An 11,722-nucleotide genomic window follows, 5' to 3' on the forward strand; every position below is an offset into this window, starting at 1 on the left:
AGTTGCAAATATATATGTGTGTGTGTGTATGTGTGTGTGAGAGAGAGTGTGTGTGTGTATGTGTGGGTGTGTATATGTATATACGAGGCAGGTCTATGTACCCTTCACCCAGTTTCCCACTGAGTATCCCAATGTGTGATTATAGTACAATGTCAAAACCAGAAAATTAACATTGGTGCAATCCACAGAGTTTATTCAGATTTCACAGGTTTTACATGCACTTATTGTATGTGTGTGTGTGCCCTTCTGCGTGTATAGTTATATGAAATTTTATCACGTGTATTTGATTCATGTAACCATTACCATAATCAAGATAGAGAACTGTTTCATTACAACAAGCCTCCCTTGTTCTACCTCTTATAGACTTATCTCCTCTCCTTCCTTATCCCTCGCCCTGGAAACCACTGATCAATTATTCTCCATCTCTGTAATATTGTCGTTTCAAGAATACTATAAAAATTCAAAAGATTACAATATGTAACTTTTGAGATTGGCTTTTTTCACCCAATGTAATTCTCTTGAGATTCATCCATGTTGGCTGTATTAAGAGTTTATTCCTGTTTATTGCTGCATAGTATTCCACGGCATGGATGTTTAACCATTTACCCATTGAAGGACATCTGGGTTGTTTCTAGGTTTTAGATATCTCCAATAAAGCTTCTACGAACACTCATGTACAGGTTTTCATGTGAACTTAAGTTTTCATTTCTCTGAGATAAATGCACAAATGTGCAAATGGTAAGTGCATGCTTAGTTTTATAAGAAACTGGCAAGCTATTTTCCAGGGTGATGCTACCATTTGACATTTCCACCAGCAGTGTGTAAGTGATCCAGTTTCTTTACATCCTCACTAGCATTTGGTGTTATTGCTATTTTTTTTATTTTAACCATTCTAATAGTTACATTGTAACAACTCATTGTAGTTTTAATTTGAATTTTTCTAATGGCTAATGATGTTGAACATATTTTCATATGCTTATTTGCCATCTGTACATTTTCTTCTATGAATCGTTTATTTGTGGTTTTTGGCCCATTTTGTAATTGGATTGTTTTGTCTTCTACTGTTATGTTTTGAGAGTTCTTTATATAGTCTAGATACAAGTCTGTTAGATGAATATGTGGTTTGCCAATATTTTCTCCCAGTCTCTGGTTTATTTTTTCATTCTCTTTTTTTTTTTTTTTTTTTTGAGATGGAGTTTTGCTCTTGTTGCCCAGGCTTGAGTGCAATGGCGCCACCTCGGCTCACCGCAACCTCCACCTCCTGGGTTCAGGCAATTCTCCTGTCTCAGCCTCCCGAGTAGCTGGGATTACAGGCATCTGCCACAAAGCCTGGCTAATTTTTTGTATTTTAGTAGAGACAGGGTTTCTCCATGTTGGTCAGGCTGGTCTCGAACTCCCGACCTCTTGTGATCCTCCCAAAGTGCTGGGATTACAGGTGTGAGCCGCTGCGCCTGGCCTTTTCATTCTCTTAATAGGGTGTTTTTCAGAGCAAACATTTTTAATTTTGATGAAGTAGGAAGATGCCTCAATTTTTCCTTTTATAAATTGTGCTTTTGATTTTAAGTCTAAGACCTCTTTTACTTAGCCGTATGTGCTAAAGATTTTCTCCCATATTTTTCTCTAAAAGTGTTGAAGTTTTATGTTTACATCTAAGTCTGTGATCTATGTTAATTTTTTGTATAACGTTATAAAGTATGAGACTTAAAACCAAGAGATTTTGTTTTGTTTTGTTTTGTTTTTTGCTCCAACACCACTTGTTGAAAAGAGTTTCCTTCCTTCATTCACTTGCTTTTGCACTTTTGGTATTTTTGGTAAAAAATCAGTTGAGTATATTTGTGTGGGTCTATTTCTGAGTCCTCTATTCTGTTTCATTGATTTGTGGGTTTGTCTCTCCACCAATATCATACGACCTTGGCAACTGTAGCTATATAGTGAGACTTAACACAAGGTAGAGTGCTTCCTCCTACTTTTTAAAAAAGTTATCACAGCTATTTTATTTTCAACATTTTTGCCTCCCATACAAATTTTAGAATAAGCTTGGCTTTGTCTACAAAATCTTTTTGGGATTTTGATAAGAATTGTGTTAAACTATTGATAATTTGGGAAGAATTGACGTCTCCACTATGAGTCTTCCAGTCCATGAACATGGTATTTCTCTTCATTTATGTAGGTCTTTAATTTTTCATCAGTATTTTGTAATTTCATCAGAGACATAGTATATATATTTATACCTAAGTATTTTATTTTCTTTGAAGTGATTGTAAATGGTATTGTTTTTAATTTCAGTTTCCCAATGTTCATTGTCAGAATAAACAAATGCATTTGATTTTTGAGTGTTGATCATGTATTCTGTGTCCTTACTTAATTCATTTATTAATTCTAGGAGGTTTATTTTAGTTTATGTTTTTTAGATTCTTTAGGATTGTATAAATAGACAATCATGTTATCTGCAAATAGAGATGATTTTATTTATTTCTTTTCAATCTGTATGTCTTGTATTTCTTTTTCTTGCTGTATTGCACTGGCTAGAACTTCTACTACCCTGTTGAAGATGTTGAAAGCAGACATCTTTGTCTTATTCCCAATCTCAGTGGGAAGATGTTCAGTTGGCACCATTAAGTATGATGTTAGATGTTTTTTTTTTGTAAATGCTTTTTCACAAAGTTGAGATATTTTTCCTCTGTTCCTACTTCAGTGAGTTTTTTTGAAAAATAGGGATCATACTTTGCTTTCACAGGATTGCTGTGATGATTCTAGGTGAAACATAAGTAAAAGTTTATGGCTGTTGTAGGCCCTCAAATAAGGTTTAGAAAAGGAACCTTTGGACAACATTAAGGTGAGTCATTACAACTTAAAGTGAAACCTTCTGTAGACAAATGATCTCACATTTTCACTTCTAGATATCTCTTCTGAAGAAACATTGGCTCATGTCCCAGAGATTTATATACAAGGAAGTTTACTGCAACCATGGCTGCAACAGAAAAAGCCATTGTGTACCACAGTGTCTATTTAGCCAATTGTCCATCTTATTCTGAATGCCTAAAGATAGACAATTGGCTAAATAGAAATTGTGGTACATCCATACAATGGAATACCATGAAGCCATTGACAAAACATCAAGATTCTATGGACCAACATGGAAAGAGTGCCAAGGATGGGCACGGTGGCTCACACCTGTAATCCCAGCACTTTGGGAGGCCGAGGCGGTTATATCACCTGAGGTCAGGAGTTTGAGCTAGCCTGGCCAACATGGCGAAACTCTGTCTCTACTAAAAATACAAAAATTAGGTGGGCATGGAGGCAGGCACCTGTAATCCCAGCTACTCAGGAGGCTGAGGCAAGAGAATCGCTTGAATCTGGGAGGTGGAGATTGCAGTGAGCTGAGATTATGCCATTGCACTCCAGCCTGGGCAACAAGAGCAAATTCTGTCCCCAAAAAAAAAAAAAAGAGAAAGAGTGCCAAGACACAAGGTTAGGTGAACAAAGGAAGTCTCAAAACAGAACAATTTGATTTTATATTTATAAATGGCATAATATATAAATAGGGCTTATAAATTTATACTTATATTTACATACATCTAATATATAAGTGTATATTTTTAAAACCCAGTCATATATTGTAAACACATTCCTAAGTGCATAGAAAAAGGCCTAGAAGGACTTGATACTCATTTGTTAACATCGGACATCCTTCGGGTAATGAATGGGATTGGGTAGAGTACAAAAGGGTACAAAAGATCACTTTAAAAAACTTTATAAATGTACTTGGTCTTTAAAACTTTTTTTACAATGATAATGTTTATATTTACTATCTGTTTACCTAAATAAGACTCAGGTAGTGTGGGGCGGGGAGTAGCAATTTCTAATGGTAAAATTTCAGACAATTGTTGTCCATAGTCACTGGGACCCAGAATTCCTGAGCTCTCTTTGTTCTATTGCTGGCTGCAATATTAGTTGTATGATTTTGGACAAGTCACTTTCTCTCTCTGGGCCTCAGATTCCTCTTGTAATGAGGAGATTACACTAGAGTACCGATGGATAAGCATTTTTATTATTCACATTTAAGCATCTGACCTCTCTTTGCAAATAGGTTTTTGTATGTGGAAGCTTTATGTACAAAACAGAAGAAAGCATGTCAACAACCCAACCATTTGTGCCCCGGATCCATTTCAGCACTAACGTTTTCTGACTGCAGTTGAAGGCAGTGAACCCAAAGCCACCCGTCAGAACTATACTGCCCCTCAGCTGAGTGAAAAATAACTGGGTGATTTCAAGTGACCCACAGACGCTCAGGAGTGACAGTTGCTCTCATAAAATGTGTCCCTGAGCATTAAGCCCTGGTGTTGGCAGAGTCTGATAGCTCAGGGACTGTTTGAGTTCCAAGGAGATCATTACTGTTTCTAGAGAGTTCTACGAGGACCCTGGGTCTTTGGAAGAACTATCCATTTGTGGTTTTTAGGAGAATCAGGTCCTAGATCACTGAAGCCACAGCCCATGGCCCAGAGCTGTAGCTTTACCACTTCGGGGCTGCAGCAGGGAGGCGAGGCCACCTGGGGAAACTGAGGCAAGAGTAGAGGTCAAGTGCAACACACAGCATGCTGTGAAATATGAGAAAGGCTCATAGTGTCTTTTCTTTGAAATGAAAAGCGCCATCTCGACTTCTGTGGAATTGGGTCCAGCCTTCCTTGGCTATAACAGGCATGATAAGGATCATTTTGCCTCCTTTAGGAGCGGGGCTAGATGTCCTACAATTCTCTGCATTAGTTGAGCCCATGGACGGTAACAGCCGTGGTATGAGTTATTAAAAAAAAAAAAAAAACAGCACATCGCCCAGAAAAAAGCCTGGACCCTGTGCTTTTGGGATTCTATTCGCACGTGGTTTGGACTGGCAAGACTCGAACTCAGAAAGAGGGGAGTCCCTGAAAGGGGAAAGGCGGATGTGCAGGGTCACTCTGGCCCAAGTCTTCTCTGTGGATTGAAGCAAAAGGTAGGAAGCCAGTGTTTAATACCTCCCTGCCTTTCCCTGCCCATTTGTGGGATGGAGAGCTGGGGGCTTGGGTGAATGACCTGTTGTAGTTCAGGTCCACACTCCTACCAAGGCACACCAGCCTGGAGGGCGGGAGACCTGGGCTCAAGCCCCAGTTGGGCCACTTTCTCATTGAGGCTAGTCACATGCCTTTCCGGGTTCTAAGTTTCATTGTTTTTAAAAAGACCATTAGATTAGATACCTTTAAAGGTCCCTGCCAGTAACATTCAGTGATTCTAGAACTAGATTGTAAGAGCCTGGCAGGGTTCCACTTATTTGGTAAGAGGAAAGGAGTAAGATATAATGGTTAAGTGTGTGGAAGCTGGAATTAGATTTCCTGAGTTCAACTCCTGACTCTCCTTTACTTACTGTGACTTTTGGAGAAGGTTTTTAATCTCTCTGAGCCTCAGTTTCTACATTGGCAAAATGAAAATAAGAGCTGTAGTTGATATTGTCATTTTAAGGGATGCAAGTGATAATCTGCATGAAGCTTCAGGATCCAACAGGGTAAATGTTCAATAAGCCTTATCTTATTGTTTTTTATTTCCCCAGTTTAAGATCATAACAGGAACTGGCTAAAATTACTTCTTGATAAAACAATGCCCCTTACCATAGATTCAATTATCCTACAGGCCAAATCATGTGCCCCATGAGGTTAATTTGTTTATTCAATACTAATTAATCACTATTTATTGAACATCTTAAGTGTGGCAGACACTGTGACAGGACTGAGGATGCAAAAGCATCAAGATCTTATTATAGGGCTGTGGCTCACGCCTGTAAACCCAGCACTTTGGGAGGTCGAGACAGGTGGATCCCTTGAGGTCAGGAGTACAAGACCAGCCTGGTCAACATAGTCTTGTTGGCCATGACCAGCCTGGCCAATATGGCCAACATAGAAACCTCGTGTCTACTAAAAATACAAAAAAAAAAAAAATTGGCTAGGCACGGTGGTGTATGCCTGCAGTCCTAGCTACTTGGGAGGCTGAGGCAGGAGAATCGCTTAAACCCAGGAGGCGGAGGTTGCAGTGAGCTGAGATTGAGCCACTGCACTCCAGCCTGGGCGAAAGAGCGAGACTCTATCTCAAAAAAAAAAAAAAAAAAAAAAAAAAGCTCTTATGATAGAACTTACCCTAATAAATACTCTAATAAAATCCTAATTTGGAACACACCTCACTAAGAAACATTTATTAAGCATTTATGGAGTTCAGAGAACTGTCCTGGTGTTGTTGGAGATTCCGTATGATGAATCATTTCCTCCACAAAGATTTTAGAATTTTGAAGGGGAAACAAACACATACTTATGAAGCAACTTAGCATGAATTTCATGGCCTTCTCTTATGATCTCCAGTGGTGAGTAATTTGGACATTTGTGATATGCTGAGCATTTGTGTCATAAGCATCTCACTGAACTTCCTGTGGTAGTCACTAGTATTAACTCCATTGCAGCCTGGGTAACATGAAGAAACCCTGTCTCTACAAACAAAACAAAACAAAACAAACAAAAAAAACACCACATGGTGGTGCGTGATGTAGTCCCAGCTACTCGGGAGGCTGAGGTGGGACAATCGCTTGAGACCAGGAGCTTGAGGTTGCAGTGAGCTGTGATCACGCCACTGCACTCCAGCCTGGGTAACAGAGTGAGACCCTGTCTTGAAAACAAAAGCAAAAACTCCATTACACAGAAAAAAGGAATTCACCCCTGAGAGGGTAGGTAACTTGTCAAGGGTCACACAGTTGGCAAGAAGGAGAGGGTTGTCCTCTCTTTAGTATACCCCACTGTATTAGTTAACTTGAGCTGCCATAAGAAAGCACCACAAACTGGGTAACTTAAACAACAGAAATGTGTTGTCTGTTCTAGTTCTGGAGGCTAGAAGTCCAGATCAAGGTGTCAGTAGGGTTGTTTCCTTCTGAGGGCTGCAAAAGAGAATCAGTCCCATGCCTCTCTCCTAGCCTCTGGTGGTTTGCTGGCAATCTTTGGTGTTGTTGGGCTTGTAGATGCATCACGCTGATCTCTGCTTTCACCTTCATGTAGCATTCTCCCCATGTGCATGTCTGTCTCTGTGTCCAAATTTCCCCTTTTTATATGGACACAGTCATACTGGTATAGAGATCACCCTTATGGCCTCATCTTAACTTGATCGTCTGCAAAGGCACTATTTTCAAATAGGGTCACATGCGCAGGTACCGAGGATTAGGACTTGAACATTTTTTGGTGGGGAGACACAATTTAACCCATTCGAGGCTTTGGTGTCTCTCACTTGCAGTTCTTTCACTTCCTCCCGAAGACAGCTTCAGGCAGCTTAGAGTTGGATTTCGTCCTTGACATTCTAATCAGCTGACGGCCAACTCCTTGTCAGGGGTCCTGTGCTTGCTGATGAAGTTCCCTGTGGTGCCAGGCACTCTCCCCATTGAAACAGGCTAGCTGGCATGATGAGAGGGCAGGTAAAGAAGGCACGTCACCTTCTACAAACCAAAGTGTAACAGCAATAAGATTAATATAGCAATGACTATTTATTGATCAGTTATTGTCTTCTAGGCACTGAGTTAAGTATTTTTCATGCACAATCTATTTATTCCACACAGCAATCCTAGAAGATAGGAATCACTATCTCATTTCACAGATGAAAAAAACCTGAAGCTCATAGAGATTAGATCCAAAGCCATTGACTGTTTGTGGCCAGGAGTTCAAGACCAGCCTGGGCAAAATACCAAGATCCCGTCTTTACAAAAAAATTTAAAAAATATTAACTGATTATGATGGTGCATGCCTGTAGTCCCAGCTACTTAGAAGGCTGAAGCAAGAGGATCGCTTGAACCCAGGAGGTCAAGGCTACAGGGAGCTATGATCACACCGCTGTATTCCAACCTGGGTGACAGAGTGAGATCCTGTCTCTAAATAATTGATAATAATAATAATAATAATAATAATAATAATAGCAGATGTTAGCAAATACTGCTTTACTATGTTGTCTCCTTTCCATGGAGCTTTTGGGTTAAATAACACCCTTTCCCCCTTCCCCTAGTATGGTTGATTTGAGACTCTGCCCAAGCCTTGTTAGTTCATATCCTGGGGCTGTGGATGAAGTCAGTGAGTTGTAAGAGTGGTTAGTGCAGTAGCCACAGGCAATGTGACCTTGAAACAAAGATGGGCAAGGCCCGGAAGAGGATGCCTGTCACTAAGGCTCTGCCCAGTGCCGTTTTCCCTGAGCTGTGGGAGCTTCACACCGTCACTCCCTTGTGCAGGGACTGAAATAAGCCCATGGTTTATTCTGGAGGTTGCTCTTGACATTGCTGTAGAAAATACCATTGTTTCCATTGCTCTAGAAAGTGGGCTGGGCCGGGCACAGTGGCTCACTCCTGTAATCCCAGCACTTTGGGAGGCCGAGGTGGGTGGATCTCCTGAGGTCAGGAGTTCGAGATCAGCCTGACCAACATGGAGGAACCCTGTCTCTACTAAAAATACAAAATTAGCCGGGCGTGGTGGCCCATGCCTGTAGTCCCAGCTACTCAGGAGGCTGAGGCAGAAGAATCGCTCGAACCCAGGAGGTGGAGGTTGTGGTGAGCTGAGATTACACCTTTGCACTCCAGCCTGGGCAACATGAGTGAAACTCTGTCTCAAAAAAAAAAAAAAGAAAGAAGGGAAAAGAAAAGAAAAAAAGTGGGCTGGGGCAGCCTTTTCCAGGGAGTGAGGCCTTGGGCGGTGACTGAGCAGAGGCCAGGAGCAGGGAAAACAGAAACAGGGCTGCTGAGACCCAAACCAAGACCCTCTGCTGTCTCTATCATGTATTTCTCTGATTATAAAAGTAATCACTGATTATTTATTTAAAAACACAAAAGTGTTTCTTCCTTTCACAATCTTAACCATGTTGGTGCGTAGAATTCCACACTGCTTCCATTCACATATAAAAATTATTAATCATATATCAAAAAGATCATATGATTTTTCATCTGCTTTGGTCACTTAATGATATGGAGTATCATGTCCTGTCTGTGCAGAAAGCCCTCCCTCATTCTTTTGAATGGTTATACAGGATTTGATTGTTTCATTGTGTGGATAAAGCATAAATTGTTTAGTGTTAATGATAGACATACTATTTCCTACTTTTTGTTCTTAGAAACAAGATTTTTTTTTTTTTTTTAGAGACAGGGTCTCACTCTGTCACCCAGGCTGGAGTGCAATGGTGCAATCATAGCTCACTGCAACCTCAACCTCCCAGGCTCAAGGGATCCTCTCACCCCAGTCTCCCAAGCAGCTGGAATTACAGGCATGTGCCATCATCACGCCTGGTTGATTTTTTAGTTTTTGTAGAGATGGGGGGGGTGTCTCACTATGTTGCCCAGGCTGGTCTCAAACTCCTGACTTCAAGACTGTACCCTCCTCAGCTTCCCAAATGGGATTGCAGATATGAGCCACCACACTCAGCCAAAATTCTTGTACATACATCTTTGTCTTCTTGCCCAATTATTTCTTTAGGATTTATTGTTAAAGTGAAATTGCTAGGTCAAAGGGCACACCTATTTGCAAGTTAAAAATTTGAAAGTTCATTTCCAGGTTGACTTCCACAAATGTTAGATATGGTAATGTTCCCACCAATAGTACAGGGGACTACCTGTTTCCCCTCCTCTGCCAATTAAGCATTACACATGTAACAGAAGAAAAAAACCATGTCTCATTGTAAATTATGTTTTAAAAATTATAAGTGAAAGTGACCGTATGTTTATGTTTATTTGGACATCTATATGTCCTCTTCTGTGGCTACTGTTTATGTTGTTTCTCGACTGGGATGTCCTCACGGAATCTCCAGAAAGTTGCAAACTTAGTGTGTATCTGGACTTTCTTTACCACGACAGGGACCCTGCATGGTTGGCTTTCAATTATCTGGGGAAAAAAGAACCAGTGACCCTGAGACTCCAAGGTCAGCTTTAATCATTCCTTCACGAATTCAGGCCAATTCATTCATTTACTCTTGCAGTCACTTGGAAATTATTCCTGTAGTAATCCATTGCTCCGGTTTACTCATTAATCATTTTTCAAGTCATTATTGAGCATCTGCTGCCTAGGAAATGCCAGGTCCCAGGGGCGGGGGTGGAGACTGGAAGGGAAACCCTCTGTGGTGATTACTCTCCCTGCCTAAGGGCAGAGATCAGTCCCATAAATGGCGGAATTCCGGGCCACTGGGTAAGAGAAATGGAGGGAAGGACTGTGACCAGGGAAGGCTTCCTGGAGGTCACCTGTGAGAGGATCAGTAGGATTTGGGTATAAAAAGATGGAAAAGGGTCCCAGCAGAAAAGCAGATCGAGGGAAGAATCCCCTTTGCAGGTGGAGGAGAAAAAAGTATAAACAAAGGCAAAGGTGAGAGCTGTTATGTAGCAGGGAACCCAGCTCTGTGACATGGGTTTGCTAGGCATGGGGGTGGCTGGAGCAAAGGCTCTTCTGTTTTTTTTTTTTTTGGAGATGGAGTCTCACTCTGTCGCCCAGGCTGGAGTGCAATGGGGTGAGCTTGGCTTACTGCAACCTCTGCCTCCCAGGTTCAAGCGATTCTCATGCCTTAGCCTCCTGAGAAGCTGGAATTAACAGACTCGTGCCACCATGCCCAGCTAATTTTTGTATTTTTAGTAGAGATGAGGTTTCACCATGTTGGCCAGGCTATTCTTGAACTCCTGACCTCAGATAATCCGAACACCTCGGCCTCCCAAAGTGCTGGGATTACAGGCATGAACCACCGTGCCCCGCCAAAGGCTCTTCTTAAAAGGGGTTAATGGAAGATAATGTGAGATTGGCTAGTGGTGTGGGACTTCCTTTGTCACCGCCCAGAAACTAGACTAAGGCAGAGCTGTACTTTAAGAGATATTCTGGCAACAATGTAGAGGACAGACTGGCAGAAAGACACCTTAGCTAAGGCTGTGGCAATAGCCAAGGACAGTGATGAGGAGACCCTGAGTTTGGACACTGATGGGAAAGGCTTGAGGGCTTGGGGAAGTGCGAGAGCCCTGGGCTAAGAAGTGGGAGGCCTGGGTTCCACTGCCATGCTGCCACTGCCTGTCCGTAAAGGGAGTTGGGTTTCAGGAGGGTCAGAAGATCAGCTTTTATGTAGCAGGGAACCCAGCTCTGTGGCATTCCACTACTCACCAGCTCCTGTGGACCCTCCACTGGTTTCAAGGTGCTCCTCTAGATGTGGGGCCAAATACAGTGAGAAGACATGGTCGCAGGCAACAAGGAAGACAACCGGGGTAAGGCAGGACTGTACATGAAACCACTGGAGGAGAAGAAAGGGCTGTTGACATATTCCCTTTTCCTACTTCATTTTTTTGACAACTGCAAAACAATTTCATCTTATGGATGCTCCATAATTCATTTCCCAATTTCCCGATGGGTGAAAATTGACAAATTTTTGTTGTCATGGAACTCTTTGTGCACTGAATTTTGATCGTAGACGAGAGTTATTTCTGTAGGGCGGTTTCTTGGTGGTGAAAGAGTGCATGCATTTTATTTATTTATTTATTTTTGAGACAGAGTCTCGCTCTGTTGCCCAGGCTGGAGTGCAGTGGCATGGCTCACTGCAACCTCCGCTTCCCAGGTTCAAGCGATTCTCCTGCCTCGGCCTCCCGAGTAGCTGGGACTACAGATTAGCGCCACCACGCCCAGCTGATTCTTTTGTATTTTTAGTAGAGATGGGGTTTCACCATGTTGGC

This window comes from Pongo pygmaeus, chromosome 7 (assembly GCF_028885625.2).
Source record: "Pongo pygmaeus isolate AG05252 chromosome 7, NHGRI_mPonPyg2-v2.0_pri, whole genome shotgun sequence".
NCBI lineage: Eukaryota > Metazoa > Chordata > Mammalia > Primates > Hominidae > Pongo > Pongo pygmaeus.